General features: G+C 40.2%; 1 protein-coding gene across 1 annotated transcript in view; it reads right to left on the reverse strand.

Moving 5' to 3' along the window:
- RP1 (RP1 axonemal microtubule associated) overlaps positions 1–20,275 on the reverse strand; it is a 348,078-nt gene that overhangs the window by 20,213 nt on the left and 307,590 nt on the right.

Genomic DNA, 20,275 nt, shown 5'->3' on the forward strand with positions numbered 1-20,275 from the left:
ACTGAATTAAGCCAAAACTTACACTGGAATTCTTCATGAAAACAAATATGTGGACAAGCATGATTGGATGTCTTTATAGGGAAACCATGGTTTTGTTTCCTGAGAATTTTTTTCCATTTCAGATGAGTGAACTTGCTTACAACTTTGAAAAAATAAGGGCATTTAGAATATTAAAACATATATAAAGTTAAAAATAAATTAATAGTTCAAGGTTTCAAAAGTACACATCAAAAATTATTTAGAACAGACATCATATATTCATAACACAAAATACAGCGCTCGGCCCTCACTCAACCGTTGTGATCAAATCACGCCCTTTCCCTGCTACCTGCCCGCACCTCAAAAACTTCTCAACACTGTCTTCCCAGAAGCTGATTGCCATAACTTAAGCTTAACACATATAAGCCAAAAAAGTAATTGCCTTCTAAAATACAAAGAAAAATAAATGTACCAGAAATTTAGAACAAAGAGGCTGTCATAGTTGAGCACTAAATTTTATTCTCAAACCACATCAAAAAGAGTCACATAGATTGAATTGGAAGTTAAAGAAAACATGACCCCAACCAGAGAAACAAACATTTTGCTGGAATCCTTAGCACTGAGTTTACTTTAATTCTATTAGATAACATAATTCACCAAACATTTGCTATAGTTCTGCAACAAAAGCATGTAGATTCTTTTTTTAAAGTTAAATTCATAACAATATATTCTAACTCCAAACATTTCATGATCCTTAATGCAATATGTAATTCTTCCCCCTCTAACTTAATGAGAAGGGAGAATTTGAAGAATGCTTGGTTGACATGTTGTTTGGATGCATTCTAAAACATTATGTGCTCTAAATGAGACTTATCAAGTGAAGATTGCAGGAAATCCTTTGTTCAGTCCAACTCCTTGGGCATGAAAGTCAGGGCTCAATGTTAATTTAAAGCAGGACCATATGTCCTAGGCAACAGCCATGCATTCTGTTGTTAAACTGCAGAAGGCTAACAAATTATCTTTACTTTACGAGAGGCACAGCTCACACACAAGGAAGTGACCTACTTCCCAACAGTAAGGAACTGTTGAAGGAACCCAACAATAAGTATAATCTGTGAGTTAAAAAATAACTTATGGTTAGTTTGATTACTTGAAAAATACAAGGCTAGGTTTTGAGAAATCAATGTTGTTCAGAATGGTAGAGATTATTTTACTTGAACATATTCAAAGACAAGTATTATGAAGCAACACTTCAGAATACAAACAATCATTCTTACAGAAGCAATTAAAAAATTTTTATTGTTCAATTACATTTTTCCCTTTTTCTCCCATTACTCTCTCCTGCCCTATCGACCCCTTATCTGCCACATTCAATCCTCCCCTCTTTGTCTTTGTCCATTGGTCCTTTGTACATGTTCCCCTTCTTTCCCCATTACACCCTTTTCCACTCCCCTCTGGTTACTGTCAGTTTGTTCTTTATTTCCATGTTTCTGGTTCTATTTTGCTCATTTGTTTGTTTTGTTGGTGAGGTCCCACTTATAAGTGAGATCATACGGTATTTGTCTTTCACTGCCTGGCTTATTTCACTTAGCATAATCCTCTCCAGTTCTATCCATGTTTTTGGAAAGGGTAGGAACTCCTTCTTGCTTTCTGCTCTGTAGTACTCCACTGCATAAATGTACCAGTTATTGATCCACCCATTTACTGATGCAGCTTTTAAGTTAATTATTAATATATCTGTGCTTTGATTTAACTAAAATTATCTGAAAATGTTAACTTGGTTTAAGTTATCCATACATATTGTGCATTTTTGCCAAATTTTTAAAATTTTTTTACCATAGTTGATGCTAAATTTTTCTTTTTGAGATTAGTAGCTTCAGCAGCTTATTAAAGTTTTGCTCACTCTGACAAAGTCCACCATAAGTTCAGAATAAAATGCTGGTCTTCCTATTTGCCACAATTATCACCGAGTTCATTTGATAGCTAAACTATATAGTTTCACCATTTGGAAGACATTTTCTTCCACTTGTGTTCTCCGTGTCATCATCTTCAACACTCTCATTCTTACATTTACCTATATTTATTGTCATTTCAACAATTTCCCTCTCTCTCAAGCAATACACAGCACATGCCTTGTCAAAGCTTAGAATTTTTTGGGCCCATAAACCTGTGACCTACATAATAAGATTCAACATCATCTCATTAGTGACACAAAAATCTACCAAACTTTCACCTGCAGGTTTTTTGATGTAGGAGGTGGAGGGGGTAGGGCGGAGGAGAGTAATGGTGGGGGGGAGGGAGAGGAATGGGTATACCTGTAATTGAACAACAATAAAAAAATTAATCCTTAAATAAAAGCAAACATCATTTTAGGCTAGAGTCTGTGTCAAGTATTGGTTAATGATGAATTATCAGCATCAACCCCAATCATTAAACATTAACACCTCCATAAAATGGATTCTTTAGTCATAAGGATATATTAAAAAGGTCACATGGCTCAGGAAGAGGTCAAAATAAATTCCTCCAATATGGTTTTTCACTAAAAGTTTTGGAGAGGGAAACTGACATCATGGAAGGACATGTGTTTCCTTTAGCAGAGGTTCAAAGGGAGGGGGCAACTCCTAAAGATGAAGTAGAATGAGACCCATCAGGGATGAACAAAGACCACAGAAGATGCTCTTACACCAGGCTCCTCTCCACTTCTAAGGGTGATCCACATGGAGTAGGAACAAGGAATCCACATGGAGTAGGAAATGGAGCAGAATGAGAAATCTTTGACCAGTTTTTGACCAATGGAAACTTAGCTTCATGTTGGAAGTGACTGAATTTATTTTGAGTTCAATGATCAAAATTTCTATCATCAGTAAAAAATTGGTTTGGATTATTTTTAATTCAAATTTGTAGAAATACAATTTTTATGTAGCAAAATCCACTCTTCTAAGGTGTATAGTTTGATAGTTTTGACAAACATTTACAAGTGTTGTAACTACCACCACAATTAAATTAGAGAATACTTCCATCACTCCAAAAAATTTTGTCAGGAGGGATATGATTTTAATCAGTTATAGAGAATGAAAAAAAGTTATATTTTTGCAGCCCTCAAAATTATGATTGTGAAGATTCAGATTGATCATATGATTATACAAACTACAGTTTAGTAATAACCTGGCTGATACTTAGAAAGATTCTCAAACTTAATACCTGCCTGATTTTTTAATAAACATGTAAAGGTAGTGAATCCAATTCACTGTTTATAAAATGTGTTCAGTACAGTTCTGTAACTTTATTTTTAACTATATTTTATTGATTATACTATTATTACAGTTGTCTTGATTTTTCCCCTTTTTCCCCCCTCCACACAGCAACCCCTCTCTCTCAGGCAATCCATATCTTTGTTCATGTCCATGGGTCATATGTATAAGTTCTTTGGCTACTCCATTTCCTATACTGTACTTTACATCCCCCTGGATGTTCTGTAACTACCTATTTTTACTTCTTAATCCCCTGACCTCTTTACTCATTCTCCCACACATCCCCCCCATCTGGCAACCATAGAAACACTCTCCATATCCATGATTCCATCTCTGTTCTTCTTGTTTACTTAGTTTGTATTTTAGATTCAATTGATAGATATGCATTTTGCCATTTTATTGTTCATAGTTTTGATCTTCTTCTTTTTCTTAAATAAATCTCTTTAACATTTCATATAATAGTGGTTTGGTGATGATGAACTCCTTTAGTTTTTTCTTGTATGGGAAGCTCTTTATCTGCCCTACAATTCCAAATGATAGCTTTGATTGGTAGGGCAATCTTGGCTGTAGGTCCCTGCTTCTCATCACTGCATATTTCTTGCCAGTCCGTTCTAGTCTGCAAAGTTTCTTTTGAGAAATCAGCTGACAGTCTTGTGGGAATCACTCCTGTAGGTAACTAACTTCTTTTCTCTTGCTGCTTTTAAGATTCTCTCTTTATCTTCAACCTTTGGCACTGTAATTATCATGAGTCTTGGAGTGGGCCTCTGCATCCATCTTACTTGGGACTCTCTGTGCTTCCTGGACTTGCATGTTTATTTCTTTAACCAAATTAGGGAAGTTTTCTTTCATTATTTTTTCAAATAGTTTTCCAATTTCTTGCTCTTTCTCTTTTCCTTCTGGCACTGCTAAGATGCAAATGTTGCAGAGGGACAACTATCCTAATTTTGCTTATACTATCCTAACTTTTCTTTTTTTGGATTCTTTTTTATTCTTGTCGTTCTGATTGGTTGTTTTTTGCTTCCTTATGTTCCAAATCAATGATTTGATTCTCAGCTTCCTCCACTCTACTATTATTTCCCTGTAAATTGTTCTTTATTTTAATTACTGTATCCTTTGCTTCTGACTGGATCTTTTTTATGCTGCTCAGGTTCTTACTAAGTTCCTTAAGTATCCTTATAAGCAGTGTTTTGAATTCTGCATCTGATAAATGGCTTATCTCCATTTCCTTTAGCTCTTTTTCTAGAGTTTTGATCTCTTCTTTCTTTTGGGCCATGTTTCTTTGTCTCCTCATTTTGGCAGCTCCCCTGTGTTTGTTTGTATGTATTAGGTAGAGCTGCTTTGAATCCACGTGGCCTAATATAGCAGATGTCCTGTATGGTCCAGTGGCACAGCCACCCCTGTAACCCAAGCTGGGTACTTTAGGTGAGCCCTTTGTGTGGACTGAGTATACCCTCCTCTTGTAGTTGAGCCTTGGTTGCTGCTGGAAGATCAGTGGGAGGGATTTACCCAGGCCAGCCAGCTGCAATAATTTGCTGTTACTAGCGACTGCCACACTACAGCCTCCATGGAGGATCAGCTTGCAGGAGCATGGTGGTGGTGCTCTGACCTGGTCAGTAGCTGCCCACTGGGTGTGCTGGCCCTGGGGTTTCTTGTCTGATGCAGGCCAAAGTCAGCCCCCTACCTGTTTTGCCCAGGGCCACCCCGACTGATCTATAAAGCTATCTGAGATAGTTGCTACTTGTGCTGGGCTTGGAGATTTCCACGTGAAACCAAGCTGTGAATCTAGGCTGGCTGCTGCTAGTGCCAGGCCTGGGGCTTACTGAGGCCAGCTGTTGCTTGTTTTAGAGGGTTTAGGAAGTTGTGCAGCATGAGCCAAGACCAGCCATTCATGAGATAAAACAGCTTGGGTGGGCCAGTAAGCTAGGCAGGCTGGAGTCTCTGAGGATCTCCAAGGCAAACCAAACAGTGTTAGCCAGGTTTATGGAGTCTCAGATATAGCACCAGCTTTCCAGGCTGTGGCTGTGTGGGGTAAGTGTTTAGAAAAAGGACAACGGCCTCTGCTCATCTTGATGCCAGACAATTCAGTTTCTCCCAGTTGCCACTGGTGCCTTTCAAGCTGCTACCCCAGAGCTGGAAATCAGAGGGAGAGAGCCTGAGTAGGTGAGTCTGTGTGTGAGTTCTTTAAGAGGAACTGCTTGGGGCTCTAGCATTTTCTTCCACTGACTCAATCCCTGCTGGTTTTTGCAGCCAGAGGTTGTAGGGACTTATCTTCATGGCACTGGAACCCTGGGCTGCAGGAACTGGTGTGAAGATGGGACTCCTCGCTCCTGAGATATCCCTTCCAAATTTTTATTTACTACATGTGGGTGTGGGACCAGTCTGTTCTATGTCGGTGCCCCTCCTACCTGCCTGGCTGGATGTGGTTTCTTTAATTATGTAGTTGCCAGACTTCCATTGATTTGTTGATTCAACTTGATTTCTGATAGTTCTGAGTGATGGTTGTTTTATATTTTTAGTTGTATTTTGATGTGGTTTTGTGAAGAGTTGAAGCCATGTCTGCATATGCTGCCGTCTTGACCAGAAGTTCAGTTCTGTAATTTTAATCTGAATTCCACTTAAAAGATCACCTCCTAATAGCCTACCATGCCAGGAGTTTCTGATTCCCTTGGTAGCCCATTTCTTGATTACACTGAGGTATCAGATACATGATGATGACAGCAGCCTTTTCACAAAGCTAGCTGTAATGGAGTGTTTTAAACATTTAGACACCAGGCAACAGAGTTGAGTCTGTCACCATAAGGAGAAGGGATCATCACCAACCCAGCCTAAGAAGTTAAAACTAAACTTAAAAAGTACTGATGGCCAAATAAAGTCAGCACAGAAGTGAACATGGAAAGGAACAGGAGTCTAATCCCAGTATGCCTATTGTCAGTATTGGAATGTCATAATAAATTAGCTGAACCAGAACATTTTCCTCCTAGATTTAGAGAGTTATTGCCAGAGAAATGTCCTAAAGGGAAGCAATCTTCACAATTTAGGATGACTTTGAATAAATCATGAAAGAATATTTAGTAATTGTTATTAGTGTCACCTGAATTGTCAATAATATGTCAAAGGCAGTGAAGCCTTTGTTAGCAGGATTGTCTGTCATCCAAGACACTGTCCACCCTCATGCTGAGCAAGAATTTCAGGGTTGCACATATCTGTGTATTGAGTGTCTTGGTCTCCCTGTCCTAAGCCTCATGAGCCATGGGGGGCTCATGTCTTTTTCAGTTTTGAGCCCCTAGCTCCTGTAACATGTTAAGTTTATGGAATAATACTGAATAAAGGAATGTCTAATACTCCATCCATCTATAAAAAGTGTTGTGTACTGCTCTCTGCTGGTAGCCCAAAGAACTGCTCAAGCATGAATAATCTAAAGTACTCTGGCTACTTTTTACCCAGACTGTGCTTTAAACCAACCTTGCCTTCCCAGGCTCTTTTTGCTCTCATTCCCTAGTTTATCTCAGGCTCCAGATGACCTCTGGCCCTTTGGCTTTGTCTTCTAGCCTTGGATCTATATATTCTAGTAGGAATGAACAACAGAATTTGGCTTTCTAGGCTAACTCTCTCTAAAGACCACCATTCAAACTTGTCCTAGGAGTGACTGAAGAAGGCAAGGGGTGGGCAGGGAACTACCATTGTTAAGTCCTTTGCGTCAGACATGTGCTAGAAGCTTCTCTTAAGTGAGTATATTTAAAATGCTTGTTTCTCTACTTTATAGAGTGTACCCCAGTGGTGTTATTCTATTTCAGTTCAAACCATCAAAGAATTCTCAATCTGCTGCCAAAAGAAGTTGTCTATTTTTCAAATAAACAATAGAGTCACATAAAATAATATCCTTCCAGCTTTATTACTAATGTTGCAGACTTTCATTCTCCTATGGTAATTGTTGACATTTTTATTAGAAAGTGACCTATGGGACTTACCCTAGAAAGATATGCCCATGTGCAAATGTTTGCAGGTGGATACACACACGCACTCTCAGCCCTGAGTTGGAGGCAAACACATTAATACTCTAATGAAACTCATGGGACCTTAAATCTTAAGTTGGGCCCTAACTGAGCCTTCCAAATTTAGCACCCCCAATTCAGAGATGGTGGTACCAAAGCACCTCTGGGCCAGCCAGAATCCCAGTTCTCTCCAGCTGGCAAATGACCATGGGGCCCTGACCTCTCAGTGCCCTTACTTCCATCTTGGGAGATGAACTCTCAAGATGTTTCAATTCCTACTAACCTGGGTGACATAAACAAATAATCACTGTGTCTAAGGGCTGGAAGATCATGAACTTTGCACTCTTGTCCCCATCCTTGTCAAAGGGCACAATAATAGTTTTTGTGAATGTAAGATTTCTTTTTCCTGATCAGAAAACGATGTAATTGTTTACGTTTGGAGAACTTCCCTAGTACCATGTTTTTGTCATGATGTTCAAATGTTCCTGGGTAATGCTCAATGACTGCCCTGCTGAGTTCTTATGCGGCACACCCCATGAGAGCCAGCTCCTCTCTGCACGTGGGCACCTGCCATGCTGCTCCACCTCAGGAGCATAAGCATCAACGCCAAAACCTGGGGAACTCTACAGGCAGCACAACTGAACTTCCCCAAAACAAACCCCTAAGCTGAATCTTTAATTTGATTTAATTAATGGACTGTTTTAGTGCTTTCCCTTAAGTCATCAAGAAATTAAGCTTTCTCAGCACTCATCGTGGTGTGATTCGGTTGATACAAACTGCCCAAAGAAATCAGATCTCAGAAACAGATGGTGAATGAAATTCAGTGTTAAACATGTGCTGACACTTTAGTCTGAAGTGAAGACTTGTGGTCTAAGACTGTATATACATTTGTGATTTGGGGCTGAATCTGCATGTGCCTCTTAGTTGAAAATATTTATCTTATCTTTGAGCTGTAGAAAGAAGTGCCAGGATGGGGATGGAACTCGAATTTCTTGCTATTTTCTAGCCAGGAAGGCCTAGTGAGGAGCTCCCTTGGGTCAGAGGCCTGACCAAAGTAAGAGTGGCCGTGCAGAAGCTGCAAGGCTTAGGACAGCAGATGGAATGGAAGAGTGGAGGCCCAGGGGCTAAAGAGACAGCTTGCCTGGTGCCATCAGTGAGAATTGAGGCTGGAGTTGAGGGCAGGGTGAGTAGGCCTCATGGGAGGTTATAAAGATTCTGGCTTTTGCTCTTAGTAAGTTGGAAAACCTTTGGAGGGTTAAGTAAAGGAGTGACATGACCTGACTGGTATTTTCAGAAGGTCCTTCTGGCCATAGGGTTGAGAATAGCCTGTCCTAATAATGCCAAGATGTTCTTTGTATTGGCCCTCCCATCATGATACCAGCTAAGTGCTATGAAGAAAGCAGGAGAGGAAGACAAGTCAAAGGGAGAATGCAAGGGAATTAATTAAGTGTCTGATAAGTGTCTGCTATGTGACAAGTACTTTATTCACACCCTTTCACACACTCCTGATGGAAACGTCCTGGGGGACCATATTTCTGGTTTGCCTAGAATAGTCCCCATTGATACCTGTTGTTCTCACACACTTATTAACAAAGCCTTTCTTTTCTCTCAAAAATGTCCTGGTTTGAATAGTGAATTATACGGTGATGTTCCTAATAATAAGTATTATATACTCCATTTCATAGGCAAACTAACTGAGCCTGAGAAAACGTGTGCAACTTACCCTAATTCACAAAGCCAAGGATTGAGATCAAGATTTGAAACCAGACTCTGCTTCTTTGAGCTTCAGCTGTTTCATCAATGAAAACATCCATCTCCTTCTGAAGCCCACATTTTCTGTCTGAACATGGTTATTGTGGTAAAGTCTAAAGCATTAAAAAAAGCCTGCTTGTTTTTTTAAACTGAACTCATTTATTATCATGCACAACTTGCTGTAAGTTGTCAGGAAGTGTTTCAAAACATATTTTCTCACTACTTAAAGTCTGATAAATACAAATATTTTAAAGAAGACGCATTTCTATTATGATGATACTTTTTTTACTGTCAAAGAGACTTATTTTTTGACTTCAAAGTAAATCACAAAGCACACCTGTGCACTTGCCAAAACCTAGCATCAAGCACTTCATCCACAGATGTGACCCAAGACTTCACCTTGTATTATCATCTGTGTCTCCTGATGAGAAAGCCTGGAGCTACAACTTGTAAAATAAGCTTAGTTGGCATTCTTTTCTGCTCTCAGCCATTCCCACTGGCCATTAACCGTATATTCTTAAGCACAACCAACCAAGGGAGAGCAGCAGCTCCTGGTGCCTGTCTCCATGAATACGGCAGGCAATGAGCAATTTGGAACTGGTGCGGATGAGCTCAGCTTGGCAGTGTTAGTGTCCAGGAGGAGATCACTCTGATCCCATTAGCAATCTAGCTCAGCCCCCAAAGAGTGATGATTTATAGATGAGTAGTCTCAAAAACCCTCTTCTTTTGAAAACATTCCAGCTACCGTTTGAAAAGACGAGGCGAAGTCACAAAACTAATTAGCTCAGAGTGTAAGTGCCAACTATATAGGAAAACCACATTTTTTTTTTTTTGCTACCAAATTAAAAAATCAACAAAACCCTCAAGTGTGTCACTAGAACTCTATCCAGCCTTGGAAAGACTAAGCAATAATTGTTTGATTTAAAAAAAAAAAGTTCCCCTACATCATCCATCACTCTGTGTTCTTCCCTGAGCTGCTCCAGAATGTTTTGACAGATGGAGAGACAATCCCAAAATATTGAAGGTCAACCTCTCCTTACTCCTCCTTTCAAACCCAGACCAAAGAAGTGTCAATTCAATCATTTGATTCTGCTCTGTCTTCCCTTGATGTCACAGAAACAGTGAATGAAGTTGTCAGTGGCACCAAGAATGACTTTTCAAAAGCAATACTAAACAGGACCAGGCTGCCCCTTGCTCACCAGTAGGTGTTAATTCCTGAACATTGATGTGTCATTATTTTTTAATTTTTTTTTTATTTTAATGATTTTCCCCTAAATGAGCAAATATTCAGTCTGGGAAAAGGACAGCTAGATTGTTTTGTCAGAACTAGAATAAAATGAGAAGACTGGATCAGATGAGCTCTAGGTATCATGTATTACATTATATTACTTTGTAGGAGAAATTGCTGTTAAGAAATGGTTGGTGTGCTTCAGCTAAGAAATTACCCCCTTAAAAGGGAGATGCTAATGGATAAAGTTTCATTAGCTAGTTTAGGAAAAGAATGAACAGAAAGATGCAAAGGAGACATGCTGAGCTTTTATTGCTGCTCATGTTAAATGAACCCCCAAAATCAATAGTTCTTTTAAAGGACCATGAATTTCTTCTGTATCTTGAATTTTTTTTAAATGTATACAACTGCTTTCCACATTTTTTTGCATATGACAAATTGTGCATATGTCAAATAGGAAGCAATGGGAAGAAATACAAAATAGCTGTGCAATTGAATTTAAGTTCATTTTAAAATAATGCAACTTTTAAAAACACTATAAACTGAGAAATAACAAATATATCTGGCCAGTAAGATTTCTTCTGTTTCTTATTGGCACCATGGATTTAAAAATTCTTCTGTACACCATTTTTATTTATTTATTTATTTATTTATTTTTCTTTAATTTATTTACTTTTAAAATACATTTGTCTCTGCCTCCCCCCCACCTCTTTCCCTTGCCCCCTCCCACCTTCCCTCCCTCAGCTCTTCCCCTTTGGTTTTGTCCATGAGTCCTTGCTATATGTCCCTTGACTTTCCCCTTCCCTTCCCTTTCCCTGCCCCCTCCTTCCCTCTTGTCTCTGTTGATTTCTTTTCCTTTCAGTGTTGCTGGTCATATTTTCCTTGCTTCTTTGCATTGTTGGTTAGGTTCCGCTTATAGGTGAGATCATATGGTATTTGTCTTTCGCCCCCTGGCTTATTTCCCTTAGCATGATGCTCTCCAGTTCCATCCATGCTGTCGCAAAGTTTAGTACTTCTTTTTTTCTTTCTGCTGCTTAGTATTCCATTGTGTATATGTACCATAATTTTTTGATCCAATCATCTACTAATGGGCATTTAGGTTGCTTCCAAGACTTGGCTATTGTAAATTGTGCTGCTATGAACATTGGGGTGCATAGGTTCTTTTGAATTGGCGTTTTGGTGTTCTCAGAGTATAGTCCCAGCAGTGGAATCGCTGGATCAAAAGGCAGTTCCATTTTCAGCTTTCTGAGGAAATTCCACACTGCTTTCCATAGTGGCTGCACCAGTCTGCATTCCCACCAACAGTGGACTAGGGTTCCCTTTTCTCCACAGCCTCGCCAGCACCTGTTGTTTGTTGATCTGTTGATGATGGCCATTCTGACCTGTGTGAGGTGATACCTCATGGTGGTTTTGATCTGCATTTCTCTGATGGCTAGTGATGCTGAGCATCCTTTCAAATGCCTTTGGGCCCTCTGTATCTCCTCCTTAGAAAAGCATCTGCCCAGGTCCTTTGCCCATTTTTTGATTGGATCGTTTGTCTTCTTGGAATAGAGTCAAGTGAGTTCTTTATATATCTTGGAGATAAAACCTCTATCTGATGTAACATTAGCAAATATATTTTCCCATACAGTTGGCTCCCTTTTCATTTTGCTGATGTTTTCTTTAGCCATGCAGAAGCTTCTTATTTTGATGAGGTCCCACTTGTTTATTCTTTCCTTTATGTCCCTTGCTTTAGGAGATATATCCGTGAAAAAATTGCTGCGTCGGATATCTGAAAGTTTCCTGCCAATGTTCTCCTCGAGGACTTTGATGGTGTTGCGACTTATATTTAAGTCTTTTATCCATCTTGAGTTTATTTTTGTGTATGGTGTCAGCTGATGATCCAATTTCAATTTTTTGCATGTAGCCGTCCAGCTCGCCCAACACCATTTGTTGAAGAGGCTGTTATTGCTCCATTTTATGCTTCTGCCCCCTTTGTCGAATATTAGATGTCCATAGAGACCTGGGCTTATTTCTGGGCTTTCTATTCTGTTCCACTGGTCTATGGGTCTGTTCTTGTGCCAGTACCAGATTGTTTTGAGTATGGTGGCTTTGTAGTAGAGTTTGATGTCCGGTATTGTGATCCCTCCTACTTTGTGTTTCTTTCTCAAAATTGCTGCGGCTATTCGGGGTCGTTTATGGTTCCATATAAATTTTTGAAATGTCTGTTCTATTTCTGTGAAATACGTCATTGGTATCTTAATAGGGATTGCATTGAATCTATAAATTGCTTTGGGTAGTATGGACATTTTGAGGATATTAATTCTTCCAATCCATGAGCACGGTATATGCTTCCATTTATTTGTGTCTTCCTTAATTTCTTTTTTCAATGTTGTATAGTTTTCTGCATACAGGTCTTTTGTGTCATTGGTTAAATTTATCCCTAGGTACTTTATCTTTTTTCATGCTATATCGAATGGTATATTTTTTCTGATTTCTTCTTCTTCTATTGCATTGCTGGTGTACAAAAACGCCTTTGATTTCTGAATGTTGACTTTGTATCCTGCTGTTTTGCCAATTTCACTTATTAGGTTGAGGAGTTTTTTGGTAGAGTCTACAGGGTTCTCTATGTACACTATCATGTCATCTGCAAACAATGATAGTTTTACTTCCTCCTTTCCTATTTGGATGCCTTTTATCTCTTTTTCTTGTCTGACCGCTGTGGCTAGGGCTTCCAATACGATGTTGAAAAGAAGTGGTGAGAGCGGACATCCTTGTCGTGTTCCCGATCTTAGTGGGAAAGCTTTCAGTTTTTGCCCATTGAGTATGATATTAGCTGTAGGTTTTTCATATATGGCCTTTATTACGTTGAGGAATGCCCCATTTATTCCCATTTTGCTGAGTGTTTTGATCATAAATGGGTGCTGTACCTTGTCAAATGCTTTTTCTGCATCTAGTGAGATGATCATGTGGTTTTTGTCTTTTCTTTTGTTTATGTGGTGTATCATGTTTATTGATTTGCGTATATTGAACCATCCCTGCATCCCTGGGATGAATCCCATTTGATCGTGATGGATAATCTTTTGAATGTATTGCTGGATGCGGTTTGCCAATATTTTGTTGAGGATTTTAGCATCTATGTTCATCAGCGAAATTGGCCTGTAGTTTTCTTTCTTTGTAGGGTCTTTATCTGGTTTTGGGATTAGGGTGATGCTGGCCTCATAGAAGGAGTCTGGGAGTCTTCCCTCCCCTTGGATTTTTTGGAATAGTCTGAGAAGGACAGGGGTTAGCTCTTCCTTAAATGTTTTGTAAAATTCTCCTGTGAAACCGTCCAGCCCTGGGCTTTTGTGTGCTGGGAGTTTCTTGATTACTGCTTCAATTTCCCCAGCTGTTATCAGTCTGTTCAAGCTTTCTGTTTCTTCCTCCTTCAGTGTTGGAAGATTATACTTTTCTAAAAATGTGTCCATTTCATCAAGATTTTCAAATTTCTTGGCATATAATTGTCCATAGTAGTTTCTGATGATCATTTGTATTTCTATGGTATCAGTTGTTATTTCTCCTCTTTCGTTTCTGATATGATTAATTTGGGTCCTCTCCCTTTTTGTCTTGATGAGTCTGCTTAATGGCTTGTCAATTTTATTAATCTTTTCAAAGAACCAGCTTCTGGATTGGTTGATCCTCTGAATTGTTCTTTTTGTCTCTCTGTCATTCAGTTCTGCTCTAATCTTGACTATTTCCTTCCTTTCACTTGCTCTGGGATTTATTTGTTGTTTCTCCAGTTCTTGAAGTTGTAGTGTTAGGTCTTTTATTTGAAATGTTTCTATCTTTTTAAGGTAAGCCTGTATTGCTATGAACTTCCCTCTCAGGACCGCCTTTGCTGTGTCCCATAGGTTTTGGACAGTTGTCTGTTCATTTTCATTTGTTTCCAGAAATTTTTTGATTTCTTCTCTTATCTCATTATTGATCGATTCATTGTTTAATAGTGTACTGTTCAGTCTCCATGAGTTTGCAAGTTTTCGAAGTTTCTCTTTGAGGTTGATTTCCAGGTTCAAACCCTTGTGGTCTGAGAAAAAGTTTGGTATTATTTCAATTTTCCTTAATTTGCTGAGGCTTGCTTTGTGTCCTATCATGTGGTCTATCTTTGAAAAACTGCCATGAGCATTTGAAAAGAATGTGTATTTTTCTTCTTTGGGATGTAAGGTTCTATATATGTCAGTTAAGTCTCTTTGATTCAGTGTTTCATTCAGCGCCACGATATGTTTATTAATGTCTTGTTTGGAAGATCTGTCCATTTTTGACAGTGGGGTGTTGAAATCCCCTACTATCAGTGTGTTGCTGTCTATATCTTTTTTGAAGTCATCCAACAATTTCCTTATAAACTTCGGGGCTCCTATATTGGGAGCATATAAGTTTACAATGTTGATGTCTTCTTGATAGATTCTTCCTTTAAGTATGATAAAGTGCCTCTCTGGGTCTCTCTTTATGGCCTTTGCTTTGAAATCTACTTTGTCTGATACAAGTATGGCAACGCCAGCCTTTTTCTCATGTCCATTTGCTTGGAATATTATTTTCCATCCCTTTACTTTAAGTCTGTGTAGGTCTTTTGCTCTGAGGTGGGTCTCTTGCAGGCAGCATATGTGTGGGTCATGTTTTCTTATCCATTCAGATACCCTGTGTCTTTTGATTGGGGCATTGAGTCCATTCACATTGAGAGATATTACTGATAGAAACTTACTCATCTTTTCTCTTTGTACTTGTGTTCCTCTCTGTCTCATTCTTTTCCTTCATCTGCTTAAACCAGTCCCCTTAGCATATCTTGGAGTGCTGGTTTGGTAGAGATGTATTCTTTTAGCTTTCTTTTGTCAGGGAAACTGCGTATTTCTCCTTCTATTTTAATGGAGAGCCTTGCTGGGTAGAGCAGCCTTGGCTGTAGGCCCTTGCTTTTCATGGCTTGGAATATTTGTTGCCATTCCCGTCTGGCTTGTAGTGTTTCTGTTGAGAAGTCAGCTCCTAGGCATATCGGGGCCCCCTTGTATGTTACTTTCTCCTTCTCCCTTGCTGCCTTGAGGATTCTCTCTTTGTCTTTGACATTTGCCATTTTAATGATGATGTGTCTTGGAGTGGACCTCCTTGGGTCCCTCTTGAGTGGGGTCCTCTGTGCCTCCTGGACTCATCAGACCCTTTCTCTCCTCTAATTAGGGAAATTGTCCATCATTACTTTTTCGAGGAGGTTCTCTATTCCTTGCTCCTCTTCTTCTCCTTCTGGTACCCCTATTACACGGATATTATTGCGTTTCAGGTTGTCCTGCATTTCCCTAAATGCTTCTTCATTCTTTTTGAGCCGTTTTTCCATTTCTTGTTCTTTCTGGGAGCTTTTTTCTACCTTGTCCTCCATCTCACTGATTCGATCCTCGGCTTCATCCAGCCTGCTTTGGATTCCTTCTACTGTGTTCTTCAATTCAGAAATGGTATTCTTCATATCCTCTTGTGTCTTCTTGATTGTGTCTATGTCCCTTTCCAGGATGATATAGTTTTGCTGTAAGATCCTGATAGCTTCTCTGCAGTTTCTCATAGTTATCTTTGAGTTGGCTGAGCTCATTGAGCTTCCTTAGAACCATTGTTTTGAATTCAGTATCTGATAGTTCCCTTGCCTCCATTTCATTTAGCTCTCTCTGTGGGGAGTCCCCTTTTCCACTCATTTGGGGGGAACTTCTTTTTCTTCCCATTTTTGTGAGAGTCTGTTAAGTATTTTTGTCCTTTACTTTTCTTTCTGGGCTTGCCTCTGATGATGTCAGTTGTTGACCCTATAGGATCCTGGGTTGTTTGTTTGAGTCTTTCAGGAGTCTAATGCCTGTGTCTGACTCCTGCTTGGAGCAGCTCTGTGACCCCTTTGGTCAGAGCTGAGCTATTTTTTGGGATGTCTCTGCGCTCTCCCGCGGGCTCCTTGAGCGCATTCCCAGCGCAGCAGGGTCCCCCGCCTGCCTGGGCTCGCATGTGCTTGCCCCAGATCAGGGGGCTTATTCGCAACCTCCCGTACTCATCTGGCCTCCCTGGCACGTGAGCTTCACGGCACTGGTCAGTTTAGGGTCTTCTATTGTGTGTTTTCCCTGCTTTTGGCTCTTTGGGTGCGTTGCTTGCCCTCGCCAAATGGGGACTACGGAAATGGGAGGAAATCAGCTCTAGGACTCTCCGGTTAATCCTGTTTCTGGTCTCTCCTCCAGGGACTCTGGGCAGCTCTACTTATTTTGTGGGCCACTCCGCAATCGCGGTGGGTAGGTCAATTTACTCCTGCCCTTGCCCCTCTGTGCAATCCCTCGCAGGCCGTATGGGTGCCAGTCTGTGTGAGGCCTTGCTGGCAGGTGCAAGCGTTCGCCAGCCCGCGTGGGTCACACACACGCTTGCCAACCCTCGCCGGTCACTCGGCGCAAGTGTTATAGTGCTCTGGGTGTTTTGGGGGTGTCTATGTTTGCTTTTCAGCTTTTGGCTCTTTGGGGGTGTGGCCTCTTCCCGCACAATGGAGACTACAGCAAGGAGAGGGAGTCGGGACTCCCGGGTTCCTCCTCCCGTTCTTTTCCCAATGTCTCTGTTTCTAGTCTCCCCTCAGGGGCCTCTGGGCAGTTCTGTGACCCCTTCGGTCAGGGATCCAACCCCTGTGCGGACTGCGTTTCAATTGCAGGCAGTCTGGTTCATGCGCACCCCGCTTCTGCCTCTTTGGGGTCGCGCCTTTCCAGTCCACAATGGAGACTACCGAACGGGGAGGGAGTCGGGACTCCCCGGTTCCTCCTCCCGTTCTTTCCCCAACGCCTCTGTCTCCAGTCTCTCCTCAAGGCTCTCCCAGCCAGTCTGCACTCAGCCTCGTAGCTCACAGGCGTACAAGCTGTGTGCGGAGCACACAAAGGGCAGGTTTATTGATTCCCTTATGCCTGAGCGAGATGGTAGCTGCAGAGTGGGAAGTGCGTTGTCACCCGGGCTCCACCGGCTGCCGAGTCAGTTCTCTTCACAAAGTTTTCCTCACCAGTCTTTTCCCAGGCACCAGCCCACCCTGCTGCCGCCTCTACCCAGAGATCAAGGAGGGCGGCTGCCACTGCAACTTTTGCGTTTGCCCTTTAAATGTCTTTTTGCATCCCCAGCCACCTGTCTCTGGCAGAGAGCACCCCTAAGCTTTTTGGGGTTGCGTTTTGTCTGTATTTTCTCGGCTTTAGCTGCTGTAGTTTAGGGGTTCCTGTTTATGATTCAGACCCCGTTCTTCTCGGGGGGACGCTAACTGGCCGTTTCAATGTCCCTCTGGTGCCAGTGCCCGTGCGCACCCAGCCCACCCTCTCGAGCCTCCACCGCAATTCTCACCCGTTGGGATGTGTGAGAGCAGAATCCACTGTCCGCGGCACCAAGGCTCCTCTCCCACTATTGCTCCACTGCTTTCCAGGTGATTACTCCATTATTTAGTTGCAATTCCAGTTTGGTTTTGGGAGGAGGTCAGCGTGACTCCCTTTCACTCCTCCGCCATCTTTCCAATCTCAAAAATTCTGTACACCATTTTTTAGAAAGAATGGATATTCTTGACAGATGTTAGCAAGTTGGTGAATAGTATAGGTAGATCTTAGAATTCTAAATTTCTTTTTAACAGCTGGATATTAGCTTTATTTTTCCCATATATATGCTCTGTAATTTCTAAAATGCCTATATCAGTTAAGAATGGTTCATGTAACAGAGCATGTAATTTAAAAAATTTTATTCGATTTATTTAATTAACAACAACAGAACAGTTCCCCCAACCCCCTCCACTTGCAACCACCAATCTGTTCTCTGTATCTCTGAGCTTGTTGTTGTTTTTGTTTTTTTTAAGATTTAACATGTAAGAGAGATCATATGGGATTTGTCTTTCTCTGTCTGGTTTATTTCATAGTATAATGCCCTAAACATCCATGCATGTTATGCAGATGGCAAGATTTCACTCTTTTACAGTTGAATAATATTCTATTGTGTGTATGTACCACAATTTCTTTATCCATTCACTTATTAATGGACACTTAGAATGTTTCTATATCTTGGCTATTGTAAATAATGCTGCAATGAACATGGTAGTGCATATATCTTTTTGAATTAGTGTTCTCTTTTTCTTTAGATAAACACCCAGAAGTGGAACTGCTGGATCACAAGGTAATTTTACTTTTACTTTTTAAAAAAAATTCCATACTGTTTTTCATACTGATTTTACCAGTTACATGTCTACCAATAGTGATTCCCTTCTATCCATATCCTCAGTTTTGGGTGGAGGGGTTCAAAACACCAGTGAACTGTGAAGTCTTCAGAAGAAAGCTGAAGAGAAGAAATTGATGAACGGGCAGGAAGAGGGAAGATGATAGACTGAAAGTGATAACTGAAGCCATGAATAGTAAACAATATCTGGGGAACAGGGGCCTTGTCTGAATCATCTTTATGTCCTCTGGTTCTCATTACACCAGGCAGCTAGTACCCGTTCCTATACATGTACTTACCTGTATTTATGTGGAGTGGTTGATCATTCCATGAACAGGTATTAAAGGTGATGAGATGGTGAATTGCCTAATGGAATACTGGGACTCTGAGCAAGGAAGAGGACAGGGCTGAAGATGGAGTGATTCCTCTTTGCAGAGTTAACAACAGAAGTTAGGGAGAAGCTCAAAAAAGCAGTGATGAATCAAGCATTTAAGCCCACATGTTCAAGGAAGAGGACCAAGTAGAGGTAGTGATAGAAAAACAAATAAACCAACAAAAATGTGGAGGAAACAGTGAAGAAGTAGGTTGGTATTATGTGATGGAGGTCAGAATTATAGAGATATTTAATAACAATGATGGTAATAGCTAGTGTTTATTGCATGATGACTAGATATCAGGAACAAGCTACTGTAACTGTATTACCCTAAAGACTAAGTGCATCATCCTCTGTACTCAAAACAATTCTGTGACATAGGCATTACTTTCACCTTCATATTATAGATGAATTATCTTTGGCTAAGGCAGGCTAAATAGTTGCTCAGGGTAACACAATTAAATATATCACCAAGCCAGGACTAAACCAGTATGTCTAGTTCCAGAACCTGTAGAGATTTCTGCCTCTTCAAATGAGAAGTAAACAGCATAAAATACAGTAGAGAATCCTAGGACACAGAGAAAATGCACACATATGCACACACACACACATTTAATTTGGGACAAAATGGCTGTCAGTATTCACTGAGATAATATTTTCAACACAGTGGTGAAAGCAAAAAACAAGGTAATTATCAGAGATACATGGAATGTGTAGAGGAAAAATTAAGGTAGAGTGTGAGTTCACTTTTAGACAAAACAAAACAAAAAAATTAGTAAGTGAATTTAGATGTTCCTAAATTCATGATTGCTAACATTTGTGAACATAGTATAGCCAAAGAGAAAGCCACATTTAAATGCCAGCAAACCATTTACTGAAAGATGACTTGATCACACACACACATATATCCTAGTATATACATTTTTACCTCTGAACAACCATATAAGATTATTTCTAAAACCTAATGTTCTAAATGAGGAGTAGGAAAACTGGCCTGTAAGCCAAATCTGCCAGCACAGGTTTTTGTATGGTCCAGGAGCTAAGAATGTTTTTTATTTTTTTTCTCTTTTTAAAATTCTCAACCAAGGACATTTTTTTTAAATTTTTTTCAGAGAAAGAGAGAGGAAGGGAAAGAGAGAGAAACATTGATGCAAAAGAAAAACACCGACCAGTTGTCTTCTCACACATACCCCTATTGGGTATTGAATCTGCAGCAGGGTCATGTGCCCTGATCAGGAATTGAACCTACAACCCTTAGGTCCATAGGATAACACTCCAACTAACTGAGCCACACTGGCCAGTGCACTTTTTGTTTTTCTTAATGGTTAAAAAAATTAAAAGCAAAATATTATTCTTTGATAAATGAAAATGCATATGAAATTCCAATTTCAGTGTCCACAAAGAAAGTTTTTTGGAATGCAACCACACTACTAGTTCACCTATTTTCTTTAGCAGCTGTCTCACAACTGGGGAAGTTGAGAACGTTTCAAGAGACTTTATGGCTAACAAAGAATAGATATTTAGC

The sequence above is a fragment of the Pteronotus mesoamericanus genome, unplaced genomic scaffold (genome assembly GCF_021234165.1).
Source record: "Pteronotus mesoamericanus isolate MK-2021 breed Mesoamerican mustached bat unplaced genomic scaffold, CSHL_Meso_final contig_601, whole genome shotgun sequence".
Classification (NCBI taxonomy): Eukaryota; Metazoa; Chordata; class Mammalia; order Chiroptera; family Mormoopidae; genus Pteronotus; species Pteronotus mesoamericanus.